Source organism: Cajanus cajan, chromosome 7 (genome assembly GCF_000230855.2).
Source record: "Cajanus cajan strain Asha chromosome 7, NIPB_CcT2T_4, whole genome shotgun sequence".
Taxonomy (NCBI): domain Eukaryota; kingdom Viridiplantae; phylum Streptophyta; class Magnoliopsida; order Fabales; family Fabaceae; genus Cajanus; species Cajanus cajan.
In genome coordinates this window covers 41,326,688-41,344,964 of record NC_138523.1, presented here as the reverse complement: position 1 = coordinate 41,344,964, position 18,277 = coordinate 41,326,688, and the positions used below count along the sequence as shown (strand labels likewise).

At 31.4% G+C, this 18,277-nt stretch overlaps 1 long non-coding RNA gene across 2 annotated transcripts; it reads left to right on the top strand.

Moving 5' to 3' along the window:
• The first annotated feature begins 855 nt into the window (after positions 1-855).
• LOC109807608 (uncharacterized) lies at positions 856-8,733 on the top strand. Of its 2 annotated transcripts, XR_014427827.1 has the most exons (4): positions 856-1,199; positions 2,768-2,905; positions 4,087-7,456; positions 8,540-8,733. It is a non-coding gene; the product is annotated as an uncharacterized LOC109807608 (long non-coding RNA). The 2 variants fall into 2 exon arrangements; XR_002240479.3 differs by lacking the exon at positions 4,087-7,456 and having other exon boundaries at positions 862-1,199.
• The last annotated feature ends 9,544 nt before the right edge of the window (positions 8,734-18,277 follow it).

Here is an 18,277-nt window from a genome sequence, read left to right as displayed (position 1 = left end):
AGATTCGACTGTAACCCATCAATAGTAACAAACGAAGAGGAGATGCAATAGTCCCACATATGTATAGCTGCACTGTTAAGCACGATATTTAAAAGTTTGTTTTATTTATTTATGAAAGAAAGTGAGAAAAAATAAATAAATAAATGAGATGATGAATTAAATTTTGGTTGGAAAATAAGAAGTGAGAGAAAAAAAAGCGTATTTATAAATGACATATATAGTACCCTTACTAAATATGAGATAGAGTATAATAGTAATTTTGATTTTCTATTTTTTTTTTTAACTTTCTTTATCGGAGACAGTCAAATTTGGAATGGAGTCTACAATCATTTTTCTTTCTTCTCTTGTGTTGTTTTGCACCAAAAGAGATATATATATTCCTCTCCTCTCTTTTTCTCCTCCGAAACAGGGCCTAAATGCAAGGAAAAATGAGATCCAATCAATAATCACAAATCCTTTGCATATATTATCTATGCTAAATTACTGATATATATTTTTGAAGGAAAAGTATGTGGTCTAAAATTTTCCATAAGAGATATTTGCTTGAGTATTTTAAAACAAAAATTAATAATAATTAAAATTATTAACACATGATTGGTAATGTTGCAGCATGGCATGACTGTCCTGTCCTTTACCGTAAGGTACAACTTTAACTTACCGTCAAAGGACACATGAAAAATTTTACCCGAAATGTTTTAACTACAAATTATTTTACATTTTTTCATTTTTTGTGCATCTCAGTTCCCTATAAACGGAATAAAATGATGACGTCATTGATGACCCTATCATACAGATCCAACGACCAGAATTAACTATTTGTGGTATGGAACTCACCAGAAGCTTTCATGCGTAACGTTCCTATTCCTAACTCCTATTGCATTCAAATACTCAAGAGAAAGGGTAGCAGTAACATATGTAACATTTATTTTAGTCGTAGATTTGAGAGAGAGGGGTTCAGAAGAGGAGAGGCAAATTGCAGGTTTGTGCGTGAATCTAACGAAAGTTCAGCCTTTCATTATCTTGGTACTATTTCTGCGTTAGATTCTAACACAAACTTGTGATTCGCTTTTCTTAACAATTTTTTTTTTAATTTACACAATGTTTGTTGCATTCGATTTCGATTTCAATTTCAATGTCGGATTCAGATTTCTGTTTTGTGCGCGCACAGAGAGTCGACGTGACACCTCACGCTACCTATGGTATGGCATCTTCCGTATTGCACCTAATTTGTTTGTTTTTTTCCCCAAATTTTCCATATTTAGATATGTAATTCCGCATGCATGTAGACGAGTGCATGGTTTTGTTTTTGATTCCATTTCCATTTAACCTAACTGAATACCGGATTCGGATTTGGATTCATACTTTTTCTATTTTGATTTGAAGTTGAGAGCTTCTGAATGCAATTTGCGTGCTGTTTGTAATGGTGATTTGATGTCAGAAGGCACAAGCTCCTCCTTCTGACAAATAGTTGGTCCTTTCAATCTTTATTATGTAAATGCAACAAAATATGCGCAAAACTCGTTTCACAGTGACTTACAAAATCACTAGCAGATCGCAAGATCCCGTATTTAGTATTTACTATTTAGTACCCTCTTTTCCGCAATACTCTTTGCAACTCTGTTGCTCAAAAAACGCTGCTAGAAATGGCCCAGAAGGTGGATTTGGTATTGAGTTTTTCAGCCTTTTTTCTCTTTTCTTCCTGTTAACAACCAATAATCAATAATTTTTGTACTTTTCATGTTTTTGGTAGTTTTTCATACAAAATTGGATTGTTAAGTTTGTTTAATCTTTTATTTTGAAAGAAGTGTAATTTTTAACATTCAATTATAGTTTTTTTCCAATATAAAATATATATCGCTAATTTTTATTTATGTAGTATTGGTATATCATTGATGTGGCACTAATGTTTTAAATTTTACATTTCGATTTATATATTTGTACAAACCTTTATCTTTTAGTCTATTGCACTAGTAAATTACTTGTTTTAATTATTATATACGTATTTTTTTTATATATATATATTTGTTTTTATTAACACTTTCTTACTTTTTTTTCTCCCTCCTTCTTTCATCTCTTATTTGTGTTTCCTTCTTTTATTCATCCTCATAAACAACTATTTACTCCTTTTATTTGTAGATTATGTTTCTTTTAAATCTTCTTACATATGCTAATTTCTATTAACTCTAAATCAAATAATTTTGAAGTTAATTATGAAGTTTGAATGTGTTTATCAATCAAGATGAGGTAACCTGCAAATAATACTTTATGTTTGTACTCCTTGTAAGGGCGTTTGGTTACAACATTTTAATCTTACTACAACACTTAGAAACATGAAAGTGTATTTAAAAGTTTTTATATCACAAAGTTTTTTCCACGCATATTGACACAAAAAATAATTGCCTAATGTAGCAATGCATGGCAAAAAAAGAATTTGTTTTCAAATTTCTAGTGTTTTAGCAACCATCAATTTGTATGACAATTGTAACACTATGTTTTAGTTAATTATATGAAATTTATATGATTAATTGTTATTTTGTTTTAATTACTCTTATTTTAAGAACTTTAGGGATTAAGGAATCTTTGAAAGTTAAGTTGTTTTTGAAATAGTTTGAACCAGAGTTAAATTGGTTTAGTTTAAAAAATGGTATATAAGATTTTTCTTAAGATGTAATTTTCATCAATTCTTAACCGAAGTTACAAAGAAGTTAGTAAGAAGTTTTGGAACTGAAGAAGATTCTCACTTTCTTTTCTTCTTTCGAAATTTCAGAAACTCCTTCCTTAGCTAGGCAACAACAATATGATGTTGGATTCAAAGCTTAGATGTCAAGAAATTCGAAGTTGGGGATTGTATGGATCAAGTTTCACTTCCTTCTACCTCAATTCTTCTCTTTTGGATCAACTAGAGGTAAGAGAAGTATGTGAGTTGAATTATTGTTGATGAATATTTGTTGTTTTGTTGTTTTGGATTCTTCATGACATGATTGAGTTAGTGAAAAGTGGAATTTAAAATGTTGTAGAACAGTGCTCTTAAAATGGTGTTCTTGAGTGACTTGGGGGATTTAGTTTTTTAGTAGTTGCATGTGATATATGGTGCTGGATTTAGGTTGTATGAATAGTGTATGTGTTAAAATCAATATTGCATGTTGTTGAGCTAGTTTAAATGTAAGTTTTGAGCCAAAGTGAGATTTTGCCAAGTGTGGAAATTCTCATCACACTAGGTGTGATGTGCAAAAATAAAATGTGATAGTCTAAGTTGTATAATTGTTGAAGTATGATGGTTCACTTATATGAATGATGATATATGATGGTGTTTCAAGTTACTAAAGCTGTAAGTTGATAGTTGATTGAATGTTGATTAAGTTGTTAAGTTATTAGGCATGTGATAAAAATACATGTCTTAGTTGAGATACATAAAAAAATAACAAAATGTTAAGTTATTTTGAAAATTAAAATATCTCATTATGCAAATATAGGTTGTAGTGCTTCGGGAGCCCAAATTGAGAATCCTTTAATAAGTAAGTTGACTTCTAAATGGGTAGTTATTTTAAGTTATCTCTTCTAAGTTTTATATGAAATTCATATGTGTATAAAGTGACCATCTGAGTAAATACGAAGTTAATAGGTAAAATCTTTAATTGATTGCTGAAAATGTGCATAGTATCTAAAGGGTAGTTGATGGACTAATCCCATATGAGACTTACATATGCTTGTTAAGATCATGGTAGGCTCATACAAAGTTGTTCTACCCTCGTAGTAGTACTAAATTTTCCTAGTTTAAGTGGAAAAATTTGAGAAATCAATTTAAGTTGTTTAACTAACACTCTCAGAGACTTAACATTATTTATACTTGACTTGGTTGTGATAAGTCAAACGTAGTTCAATAGGATCTAACCACATAGACTACTTACATTTGTTATAAGAGATCTTCATGATTGATATGCGTGATGATGCATTAGTTGTTTAAAGATGTTTATGTTGATAACGTTGGTTGTGTTGAAAGTTGTTAAGTCATGTTGCATTGAATGTCAATTGCGTTGTCTATGGTTGTTGAGATTTCCGTTGAAGTACTTTTTATTATAATTATAGATTAGGTTACTTCCCTCAACGGACTCAAACACGGCAAGTGTACCGGCCGTACAAGTAGTAAAAATATCGTATCCACAGGGATTAGAAGGTAAACTAAGCATTCATTGGCTACTTGTGACTTGAGAACAATCCCAATAAATATGAATATGAATTTAAGAACAAAACTACTGGAATTGTTAAAACACAAATAAATGAATTAGAAATGAAATGGGGTGAGAAATGGTAAAATGGACACTTGAAGTTGTGGGGGTTTGATTCCACCAAACAAACACTAGTGAATCCTATGTCTCTTGTTACATTCATTGTTCAGTCAACCATAAATTTACTCAGACCTAATTCCTTAGAGAAAGAGCCTAGGTGCAAAATATTGAATATCAATCCCTTGAGTACTCAATACCTCCACCCGCATTACCGGTTAGGGTTTTAAGACTACTAATGGGTCAAGCCCTATCCCTAGGTACAATTCCCACTAGGCATAAGTTCAGAACTAGTTTCAAGGATATTTTCCAATACTCAATGAAACCTTAAATCATGCAAAGGGTGATCAAGCCAAAGCAAGCATTAAGCATGGAATCATACACAACAAAAAATGAAACAAAACATATATATATCATTAACACACAAGGATTACAATAAAGTTTGTTGGTTACATCAAAACCCCAATACAAAGGATAGAACCTCTCAAAACAAAGAGGGGAAAAATAAAATAGAGATGGAAGAGGAAAGGAAGAACCGAAGGAATGATCCACCATGGCCGTTCCCAAGCTCTGGGAATCCCTTCCACAGCTCCTGGAGGCGCCCCTGAGTGAATGGGGGAGAAAACCCTCGAAATTTGCCTTTTATACGCATTTGGGGAGACAGATTAGGTTTTACGCGCTCAGCGCGTTAAGCTTCGCGCTCAGCGCGGGTGCTTTCCCTGATGCTCCAATTGCTCTCGGCCTCGAGCGCGCTCAGCGCGTTTTACTTGCGCGCTCAGCGTGAAGCTCCAAAGGCTGAGAGTTCTCTCTGTTTTGTGCCCGCTCGGCGCGTGTTCTGGCGCGCTCAGCGCGGTAGCCTTCTCTGCTCCTTAATTCTTTGAGTTTCCACTCCAATGGCCTTTTTATCCTCAATTCTCTACTTGAATACCTGCATATACAAAAGAAACCAAAATGAGAACAATTAAAATGCAATGATACAAAGAATGGAAGAATTTGATCATTAAATCTTGTATAAAAACAAGTATAATTTAGGCTCATCAAATTCCCCCAAACTTAGAACCTTGCTTGTCCTCAAGCAAAAGGTAATTAATCAAGCAGATAACAAGCAATGCATGTGTGTCAAATTCCTTATTCTTGGTTCACTTACAATTTCATTTCACAAGCATGAACCTTAAACGAATTTTCAGCCACAATTATTGCAATGGAACATGACAATGTGCAAACAAAAGTTTCAAAAGAGATCAAAGAACTGAGAAAAGCTAATGACTATCTATGAATGCATCCTCACTAGGAAAGTGTTTCTCTCTATGCACACTAGTGTATAGGGGTGAGTGTTTCTCTCATATCTACTACTCACGCCACAGGATTCAACTTTGCTCTTCGTTTCCAAATGAAACCAATGGTAATACACATGCAGGCACTTATCACAAGGGCTTTATTAGGGCAATTTAAGGTAATTAGGGTCAAGCATAGCAGTTTCATGGTTTTTCAAGGAATAAGGGTGCTATAGCTTAAGAGAGTACTTGAAATTTCTTCAATAATTTCTTTCTCCATACCCCAATGTATCATTTTAGCACAGGCCCTCAACCAATTCCAGCCATTAGCCTTTATATGATGCATCTGTACACTTTTGCATCTTATTTCATTTTTTTATTATTATTTTTTTTTTTCTGACCACATACTTCTTCTTTCTCAAATTTCTTCATTCTTCAACTCCCCCAAACTTATTTGATGTCATCAATATACTCTCTTAACCAAAACAAGGGTTTATGGTTAATTTTTCAAAAGTTGGGATAAGTGGAAAGTTGAGTGTTTAAGCTTAGGAAGATATGGGTCAAAAGAAAAATAAATATGGCTTTTTGGCTTAGATGGTTATCAAAATATAGAAATGCCTTGATCATGTAATTGCACTACACTAGCAAACCACCCGGGAAACTCAAGCAAAGTCTATCATGCAACATAAGTGTAGTTTCTCTCATCAGTATTTAGGCTCAGACCTCACTCGGTTGGCATCCACAGATTATCACACTCAGCTCAGTCTATGATCAACATTGAAACCCGTATGCAACTAATCATGAACTAAAGCTCTAATATGACTTGAAAATGTCTAAAGTACACACACCATAAACATTAAGCAAACCTCAATCCAAAATTGATCACATACAAAACAAGTATTCAACAAGATTAAAAACCATGCTCTAGCAGGATATTCAAAAAGATGTACCAACCAGAGTAATCCAAAAACAATTAAAATACTGAAAATAACAACAGAAAAATAAATTGCAAACAGAGGTGAACTAAGGTGAGCTTCATCTATTTCCATCAAATTTGGTCATCTTCCTCAGTAAGTGCTCAACCGCATCTGCATCAGCAGCTCCACTCCCCCACATTTAGAAGCCTGGTCCCCAGGCCAACCAGTATATGCCTGCAAGTCCTAGTAACCAGAAGTGGTGAAAGAGTATAATCATGAAGAACATGGTGAGCATAGAATACAATGATGACCATACAATTATATCAAAAATGAAGAACAACCTTAGACCAAAATTAAACACAACAACAAACACAAAGAAGCATGATTGAAATAGAAAAATATGGGGATTCAGGAGGGTGCGCGCTCAGCGCGTTACAGGCGTGCTGGGCGCTATCAGTAAAAATCAGAGAGGTTCACATCTGATATGGCGCGCTGAGCGTGAATGATGTCGCGCTGAGCGCAGCGTCAAGCGCGATGGTTCCAGAGACCAAAATCTGAGAATTGCGCTGAGCGCGGAAATGTGCGCCCAGCGCGAAGCCACTGACTTGGTCAATTTTGCCTGAATTTTACTTTGAAAGAAGGCCTTATAACCACCCATAAACAGAATTACCTCATTTCTCACACTCCAAACAAAATATACCCTATATTCAGCCATTCAAGCATGATTCACACACTTAACAATTAACACAAACAACACATAACACAAAACATATATACATATAAACAAACAAGTCACAAACAGCTATAAATACTCAATTTGCCATTCTAATCCTCGGCAACGGCGCCAAAAACTTGTTGAGATTTCCGTTGAAGTACTTTTTATTATAATTATAGATTAGGTTACTTCCCTCAACGGACTCAAACACGGCAAGTGTACCGGCCGTACAAGTAGTAAAAATATCGTATCCACAGGGATTAGAAGGTAAACTAAGCATTCATTGGCTACTTGTGACTTGAGAACAATCCCAATAAATTTACTCAGACCTAATTCCTTAGAGAAAGAGCCTAGGTGCAAAATATTGAATATCAATCCCTTGAGTACTCAATACCTCCACCCGCATTACCGGTTAGGGTTTTAAGACTACTAATGGGTCAAGCCCTATCCCTAGGTACAATTCCCACTAGGCATAAGTTCATAACTAGTTTCAAGGATATTTCTCAATACTCAATGAAACCTTAAATCATGCAAAGGGTGATCAAGCCAAAGCAAGCATTAAGCATGGAATCATACACAACAAAGAATGAAACAAAACATATATATATCATTAACACACAAGGATTACAATAAAGTTTGTTGGTTACATCAAAACCCCAATACAAAGGATAGAACCTCTCAAAACAAAGAGGGGAAAAATAAAATAGAGATGGAAGAGGAAAGGAAGAACCGAAGGAATGATCCACCATGGTCGTTCCCAAGCTCTGGGAATCCCTTCCACAGCTCCTGGAGGCGCCCCTGAGTGAATGGGGGAGAAAACCCTCGAAATTTGCCTTTTATACGCATTTGGGGAGACAGATTAGGTTTTACGCGCTCAGCGCGTTAAGCTTCGCGCTCAGCGCGGGTGCTTTCCCTGATGCTCCAATTGCTCTCGGCCTCGAGCGCGCTCAGCGCGTTTTACTTGCGCGCTCAGCGTGAAGCTCCAAAGGCTGAGAGTTCTCTCTGTTTTGTGCCCGCTCGGCGCGTGTTCTGGCGCGCTCAGCGCGGTAGCCTTCTCTGCTCCTTAATTCTTTGAGTTTCCACTCCAATGGCCTTTTTATCCTCAATTCTCTACTTGAATACCTGCATATACAAAAGAAACCAAAATGAGAACAATTAAAATGCAATGATACAAAGAATGGAAGAATTTGATCATTAAATCTTGTATAAAAACAAGTATAATTTAGGCTCATCAATGGTGTATTGTTGTAATCTTATGTTATTGATTCTTTCACAAACTTATACTTTCTTTACTTTGTGGTTGAAACTACAATAATCATACTAAGTATGGGATTAAGACATGATTAACAGGATGACTTGGTTAGCTGGCGAAGGGTCATGCTGGTGGTGGCCAAGTGTTGGTGATGCTACTCTAATGTAGCATGATTGTTGTATAAATGTTTGACTAACAATTGAGGATATTTTGTATGTAGTTTTATAGTTTATGTAGATTGTATATATGTACAAGACATATATGTAATCACATAAGGGAATTTTTCTTTTAAGTCATATGTGTAGGAACTATTTTATGTTTTCTACCATACTGTTAGTCACTTAGCCTCAATTAACTTAAGAGGGGGGGGGGGGGGTGAATTAAGTCAACCAAATTTCCTCTTGTAAAAACTTTCCGAATTATTTTCTTACAAATTTAATTCCTTATATAAATTTATATGTAAAGAATGAATAATGATGCAAACTACACAATTACAATTAATAACATGAAATTAAAAGAGTAGGGAAAGAAGAATTGCAAACTCAATTTTATACTGGTTCGATCCTACCTACGTCCAGTCCTCAAGTCTCCCACTTGAGATTTCTACTATTCTTGTAAACCTTACAAGACTTTAATCCTCCAACACCTCGGAACTCTCTTTCCTTGTGTTGAGATTCAAAAACCAACAAGGAGAAAAACCTTTTTCTCCTTCACAGATCAACAGATCAATTGGGTATTACAGAATGACTTTGAAGAGTAGATATTACACTTTCTAAGAACTTGATGAACTCTTTAGAGATTTTTGCAAATGATTTTGGCCAAGTAGTTTTTGTAAATAGATTTTCACATTAGAGTTCATAACCTTTCTCTAAAAAATTATAGGTATTTATAGACAATTGTTTCTTAGGTTATGTCTTTTCATGAAGAGTTGTAACTCTCTATAATTTTTCAGAAAATAGGCTCTGGTAATCGATTACAAGACTTGGTAATTGATTACAATGGTTTAAGTTCAAAATGTTTGAAACGTTGTATCATTTAAATTCAAATTTTGAAGTTTCATCTTCTGGTTTACGATTACAAGGTTTGGTAATCGATTACCAGAACACATTTTGTATTCAGAATTTGAACTTTGAAGTTTTCTGTTCTGGTAATGGATTACAAGGTCTGGTAATGGATTACCATAACATATTTTTGCATTGTTTCAAAAACTTTTATATAGAAAACTTCATATCAATAATTTCTTTCACAAATCTCTTTTAAGAAATGATTTAATCTATTCTTTAAAGCTTTTGTTAAGTCTTTTAAAAACATTTTTACTTACTTTCAAAAGATTTAAAACTTGCTTAAATTTAAAGAGATTAATTTGAGATTTTTGAAAACTTATTCTCAAGGCCAAGCATACTTGCAATTCTAAAAGATTCTTTTATATTATTAACTAAGTTGACAAGACTTATCTATGTAACTCTTGAGATCTTGTTCTTGCATCAACTTATTTTAGCTCAACCTTGATTCTTCTTCAATACTTTTATAATCACTTTGGCATCATCAAAACATTTGTGCATATTTTCTTCCACACATATATTATTGAATTGCATGAATGACCAAGAATTGTTGCATGATAATCCTAAGGTAGTTGAATACATTTAATATTTTCGTTGCATAGTAATTGTGTTATACTAATTATAGTGACATGTAGTGTTGTTACAAATATTATACACTTTCATTCTCAATTTTGTGGTAGTATTCTAAAACTTATAGATAACAAAGTTATATGACTGCTAACAACAAAGATTAAAGCATAAAAAAAATAGCTCATACAGTAGTGCTACAAATATTCAAGTATTTGAATAATATTTTTTGCTAAATACCCAAGTATTTGATGAAACAAAATTAAAATAATTAAATATAATGAAGCAGCAAGAGTTTGATGCATCATACATCCAATAGTTTTGTTTAACAATATTAAAAATATGCAAAACTTTATGTCATTATAAGAAGTATCGACACAGATGGTAACATGCATCTTACATAGTTTTATCCTAAGTTTGGTTGCATAAGGACTAAAATTACGCATGACAATCTAATTTGCCCTCATGGGTACCCGCCCGAACCCGTCCTAATTAAGACGGGAAAAACCTGTGTTTATCGGGTTCGGGTTCGAGTTCGAATTTTCTCCAATTGATAAAATCGGGAGCGGGGGCAGGGACGAGGATGTTAATACCCTCCCTGTCCCTGCTCCCGCCCCCGTCCCCGTCCCGCTTAATAATATAATTAAAAAATTATTTATATATATATAAACCAAAATTATAAATATTTATATGTAAAAATTTGTACTATTTTACTTTTCTTTTACTTTTTTTAAAATTTGTTCATATTTATTTTTAAAAAAAAGGTAGGAGCGGGGGCGGGACAGGAAAACCCGAACCCCGCTGGGAATTGGAATGCATACCCAAATTTTAACCCAACAGGTATGGGGGCGGGCACGGGGACAGTTTAAATCTGGGGGCGGGGAACGTAAAACTCGCCCCTACCCCGCCTCATTGTCATGCCTAACTAAAATGAATAATTTGTAATTGTAGAAACTAAAAAAGTAAATATTATGCAAGTATAGAGATCAAAATGTAAAAGTGATAAAAGTATAAAAACTAAAATATAAAACACATGTTAGTATAATGTTACATCATCCACCATTAACGACATTAATTTTTTTAATAGCATAGATTAAAAGAAAATTGAAAGTGCTTGTGTAATGTTTAAAATAAATTATTTTAAGTGTACAGAATAAGTGTAAATGATAATATTTACGCAATCAAATAAATAACTAAACCTCTCTTATATAGAAGGTTGAGAATTAATTTCATCAGGTAAAATACTATTTGAGTTCCTAAAAGTATATGTTGCTAGTGCTTTAGTTCTTGAAAGTAAGGAAATTATAAATAAGTCTTTTAAGAGTTCTAATTGTTTTACTTAAGTTCTTAAAAATAACCATTTATTGACACTTTAATTCTTAAATATACATTAATATTATCATTTAAGTTATATTTTTCTTTTAACTATAGACTACAGCAAGTAACATTTTACACTTTCAGAGACTCTTAAATTTCATGCTTTCAGGGACTACGTCGCTTGATGACATTTTGCCATTTTATTTACATATATTATGAAGCTTTGTTGGGTTCAATAAGACACCACCAAAAGAGAGTTAATTTTTTGCGAGAATTATAAGAAAAAACTTAATTTACATATTGATCAGAGATAAAGTCATAACAGTATATATAAATAGGTAATAATTTTTAAATTAATTTAAAAAAATTAAATTAAACTCAAACTCACTCGATATTTAAAAAAGGTAACCAACCATTTATACATATATCAAATTAATAATGTTGGATATGAAAATTTACATACGAAACTTAATAGTATTGGACACAAAAAATTGTATTTAAAAAAACTTTAATTTTACATTAATTATAAATAAGACTTTAATAATGTAAATAAGGGATAATTCTCACATTATAAAGGAATATTTTTTTTTTTAAGGAATGTGTTAATTATAACATGGACATCTAAACTCCACCACACGAGTCTGCTGACGTCCAACTGAACCATTCTTGAAGAACAATATCCAATTGTCGCAATTGGAACGAGCACCAATCCATAATAATTAATTAAGATGATACACCTTCATTATTTTACCACGAGCCAATAATCAAGGAAGTGCAATTGACATGATGAATATAATTTAATTCTGTTTACACGATTATAATTTTTTTAATCACTGTAAGAAACGGAGGTTTAGTTAACGAGATAAAAACAGAGGAAATGGAGCTTTCACAAAATGTGTTGCGCACTTTCAAACAGGTTGGGCAAATAAAAACATTCTAAAGTGCTATAACAAAACAACGTATAAAACTAAATAAATACTATAATCAAAACTCAAACGAAGAAAAACATTTCAATTTACGACAATCCGAATTATTGCACTTAAAAATACACACATGCATGATGCTTGTTCTCATTTCAACGATCTAAGACCACGTCGTAATAAAGATGAGTGCACGTTCACGTAACTTTACTTTGGCATCAATGATCTCATATAAGTTTTATTTTTTATTTTTATTTTTATTTTTATTTTTATTTATGCAAACTTAACATAAAAAGGAAGACAGTCTCTAAACATAATTATGCCATCTTTATTCTTATTCAAATTTAACCCTTCCAAATTTTAACCCTTGCAGTAAAATAAAAGTCATAATCTATAAATGCATATTAATTTTTAATTATTCATTTTAAAATAATATAAGAAATATGTTTATAGAAAAAAAATTAACACTTACAATTTACATGTATTATTTCATAACTGTCGATCTTAAATAGTGTCTATTTTGTTTCACTAATTTTCAAAAAACAATTATTTATTTGTATTATTTTTGTAAGTGCCTTTTCAAAGAAGAAACAATTTTTGTATCAAAATTTAATCATTTCCATGAATCCCAACAACTCAACAAGCAAGTAGCCTTCAAACTTCAAGTGTGAGTTGTTTTGGTTTATTAGACAAAGAGGATCAACAATACACTTCTCTCAACACTTTTTACATTTTTTTATTAGTTAAAATTTATTTTAAAAAATTATTAAATAGGATACATTTACCAAATTTTATGATTTTTAATAAATTTCAAACAATAAAAAATGTGATAAAAAGAGTGTGTCAAATAATATACCTTTAACATTTCTCCTATAAGAATTTACTTTTTGGAAGTTGGGTTATATCAATTCAAATGCACCATTAAGTATGTGATCAATTAATACAGTGTTATTTTAACTTAGCCAGTAATTTTGATTAATCGTTGACTATAAAATTACATTAAATATTTATAAAAAAAAATTGTCGATCATAATGATTTTACTTAATTTAAATAATTAATATCGTCTTTAATTAAATATACATGTCATATAAATTCGGGGGAAAAAATCAATTCAAGTATAATTTGGATTATTAAATTAGAATAAACTTCATCTTGATAATTTGTGTAATAAAAATATTTACATTAAAAGGTAATATTATTTATAGAGGTGAAACTTAATTTTAATTAAAAAAAACTCTAAAATAACTTGATAAATTATATTTTTTTATTCATTAAATTACATTGACAACATCCAAATTCAAATTTAAAACTTTTTACATAGTATCCTGATCCAAACTACCATGTGTATTTAAGTTTTATATGGGACCAATTAAATTATTGATCTAACATATCCTTATATACGTTGCTAAAACTAGTCCATTAGCTAGTATATTTTTTCCACTTGTTCATATTTTAAGCGTGAAAATATTAAATTACAAAATCTAATTAATTATTTTATATTAAAGGTTTAAATTTAATTATTACATGAACTAAATGAATATTTACTAAAAATAAAATCAAGGAGAACTTTAAAATGAGAAATTTAATAACTAGTATTTCATTATGATAATTTGGGTTTGGAGAATTAGCTCAAGAAAAAATAGGTTGAGTACACAGATGATGTAAAATCAGTTTACACTTTCATCCCAATTACAAATTAACATAACATATATGGTAAGTAATTTTTTTTTAAAGTTTTATAATAATTATTTTAAAAGTTCTAACAATAATTATGTTTTTATTGATTGACAATGTAAAAATTTTACATTATCATTACAAAATCATTAAACTCTTAACTTGTAATCAATAGTTGGATCAAATTTCATAAAGTTTTTCCTTTTATTTAATTTATTAGCCTACTTTATACATTTTTATTAAATTATTTAAGTAAAATTTAAATAACTAGTTATACATTACTCAAATTTAAATATATTTAAATAACTCAAATTCATAATTCATTTAACAATGAGTTTAAGTTTCATTTTTGCAATTGTCTCTCTTTTTTAGTAAATTGCATGTGTTGTAATTATAATGATATTATTTAAATATACTTTTATCTTTAAAATTACCTTTTTATATTTTAATCATTATAGTTTTATAAATTTAGGATTTAATTTGTATAATTTTGTTCTATTTTGATTTCAGTCTTTATAGTTCTATTATATACAATTTTTAATGTTTCTAATATTTATCAAATATTAGTTCAAACGGTTGTACCTTGCATAACTATTTAATATATTTTATTCTTTATACTTTGATGGATTATCTTTGTACATGATATTGTCAATTTATTTTATCAAGCAATATGAATAACTTAACTTTTTAATATTAGTATTTACATAAATTCATTATTATTTCGTTGGTTAGGATAAGTGGACATTAACACATTTTAATGATAGTGCAAAGTACAAATTACAAAGGGGAATGAGTACACTAAAGTGTTAAAAAAAAAAAAAGTGAGTACAATAATGCGGGTAGTACTTTAAGATAGTACAACAATATATTACTTTTTATATGGGTGTGATGGTTGCACACGCAAAGTGCATAATATAAAAGTTAATCATAGTAAATAGGATTAGCACGAACGATTAGTGTTCGTTTGTAAACACGTTAAAACTCTGTTCAGCACGAATTTTCAAATTTTAGCTCTCACATTTGTTTCTTAAAAAAGATTGCAACGGAACTTTAAATAGTTTTTCTTAGAGACCTTTAAATAGTTATACAAACACACATTTAACGTTTGAAATGAACTATTTTACTGCCATTAAAATCTTATAATTTAATTTGATAGACATTTTTTATGGGAGAAATTTTTGATTTTTTTATCAGCAAGAAATATTATAATTGTAATAATAAAGATTGAATTTTAATTCTCATACATTTACCTTATCTTCATTATACTAATATGTTCTTAATGAAAAAGCTAACCCACAAAATAAATGAAAAAGCTAACTCATAAAATAAGATACTAAGAGAACCTTTGATATGCACAATGATTTTATATTTATGAAAATATTAAATTGAGAATCATAGTTTCTCATATTTAATACTTATTAAAAAAAAGAGATTTTTAAGAATATAGTTTTTAAGGAAGCATTTTTGTCCCATTTTTCATTAAAATATTCTCATAGAAAGAGTGAAAATCCAACTTTTCTGAGTTAAGAATAAAGTTTTATGTCTATAAAAATGACCATAATATTCTTTTTAAAACAAAAAAGAAAATCTCTCTCTTTCTTTTTTTTTTTTCTTTCTTTCTCCCTCTCACTCTCACTCCCTCTCTCTTTTCTTCTCTCTCTCTCCCTCTCCCTCTTGATATCTCTGTCCCTCTCTTTCTATTTCTCTTTCTCCCCTTTTTTCTTGCTCTCTGTCTCTCTCACTCTCACTCCTCCTTTCTTCTTCTCTCTCTCCCTCTCCCCCTCTCATATCTCTATTTTTTTTTCTCTTGTATCTAATTATTTTTTCATCTTATCAATTTTAATAATATTATTAAAATTTATTTTATTTCGACATTTTAATGGTATTTGTTAACACTTTCTTTTATATATTTTTTTATTTGAATAAAATAAAATAAATATATATAATACGTTTATTTTAATAAAGGATATTTTTATTAAAAAATATTTATAAAACCAATAATTTACTATTGTAATCAAACATGAAAATTTTTAATTCCCAATAATCATGTATGAATATTTCCAAGAACTTCTATGAATAACCAAACATATTTTAGTTATTTCTAAGAGTCATAATTCCCGAAATTTGTAATTCTAGGCAACATAATTCCTGTGTATGAAAAAATTTCCCCTACTAAACATCCCCTAAAAATACTCACCTATTTATTAAACCATTAATATTAGCTATATTAATAGTTAATGTGAAATTTTTAATTCACCTCCAAATAAAAAATTACATATCTTTGAATATAAAATTTACAACATCAAACATTTTTAAATGATTCAATAATAACTTAATATGAATAATTTGATAGATTTAACAACAATCAGTAAGATATATATCATGTGAATTATAATTTAAATTTTAACTTAATTCAAGTCCAAAAATTATCGCAGCAAAATTGTTATCTATTTATATATTAGTTTGGTCATTTATAAGCCAAAATGGATCTTTAACACGTTATGATGATGACGATTGTATGCTATCATACTAAGGTGTTTTTGTTGTGCTTAATATTTACTAAGGTGTTAAAGCAAATATTTATTTTAAAACTAATATTTTAATATGTAATTGAATAAGACAAATAATATTATTATTTTGATTAAAATATATAAAATAGTGGAAGTTTCATTCTCTAAGTTGTGTATCATTTTTCTCTTAAAAAAATTTGTCTATTGTAATATTATACCTAAGTTAGGTTAGGTGAGTTGTGAGAGTCTCTGATTAAAGGTTTAATTAACTTTTTGTTTTGAGTAGAGTTAATAATTTATTGTTCTTCAAAACCTTAAAGAGAGAATTCTAGAGAGAGAAACTCTAACCCGTTTCTTATAAACTTCATCCTAGATCTTCTTGGTGTACGATATTCAAAGCTAGAGGTGTTGGATTCAATGTAAAGGCTAAGAGTCCCAAATCAAAAGTGGTGCAAAGTTTAGAAGCTCAAAATTATCCTTTATTCTTCTTCTCCAACCAGAGATATCTGTTTCGATCATGTCGTGTGCAGTGGCACCAGGCGTGAGAAGATTGTTAGGATGCAAGCAAAGTCCCACATCGTTTAAACAAGAGGATGCACATGGGTTAATATACACACAATTGTCTTCATTGGTTGAGAGGTCTTTTGAGTGATGTCCAAATAGGGATGGCAAATATGCCTGTACCCCCACGTAATACCCGAACTCGTCCTGACTTTGACGGGAAATAGCCGGTTTGACCGGGTACAGGTACAAGTACGAGTATGTACTTACCCGCCCCGTACCCGTCCTCGTTCCCATTTTTAATTTAATACCCACTTTTAATTTAATTATATTAAATAATTTTAATATTTTTTTATGTGTGATTATTTATTATAGTATGAGACATATAAATAATTTAATTATAATTATAATATAATAAAAAATAATTTAAAAATATCATTTTTTTTTACAAAAAAAAAATAAAATTGACGGGTACGAGTATACCCGATACCCGACGGGGACGAGGATGAGGATGAAAATCACATACCCGACGGATACGGGAACGGGGACGGGGATGGGTTTGACTTTCGGGGACGGGGACAGGTATCATGAAACCTGTACCTGCCCTGTCCCGTTGCCATCCCTATGTCCAAAAGCAAATCTGTGAGGGCTTGGGCCCAAAGCAGATAATATCTCACCAATGTGGAGACATGTGTATATGTGTGGTAACCCCCCCTCGGTGCACAAAAAGTGGTATCAAAGCTTATGGTCTAAGGTGACCGGCTCGACGAGTATGATGACTGGCAGGTGGATCCAAGTTTGGGATCCCTTGTGTCGAAAGTCTTCCTAACGGTGGGTCCATGTGAAAGAAAGGTTTCCTAGTAACATAGAGGGTTAGGAGGCGTGTCCCGCTGTCATGAGGGAGGTCATGATGGAGCGACGATGCAAGTACTCTGAGCGTGAGTGAGCTTTGTAGGGCCACCATCGGATAATACTCGTAGTTTTCGCTGCAGAGGAGGGTAAACTATGGTCCTTTGTTTGAGGGGAGGATTGTTGGGATGCAAGCAAAGTCCCACATCATTCAAACAAGAGGATGCACATGGGTTTATATACACACAATTGTCTTCATTGGTTGAGAGGTCTTTTGGGTGATGTCCAAAAGCAAATCCACGAGGGCTTGGGCCCAAAGCGGACAATATCTCACTAATGTGGAGACATGTGTATATGTGTGGTAACCCCCCCTCAGTGCACAACAAAAAGAGACTCATCTTGGGTTGGGATGGTGCCGAGCATGAAAGGGTGAGAA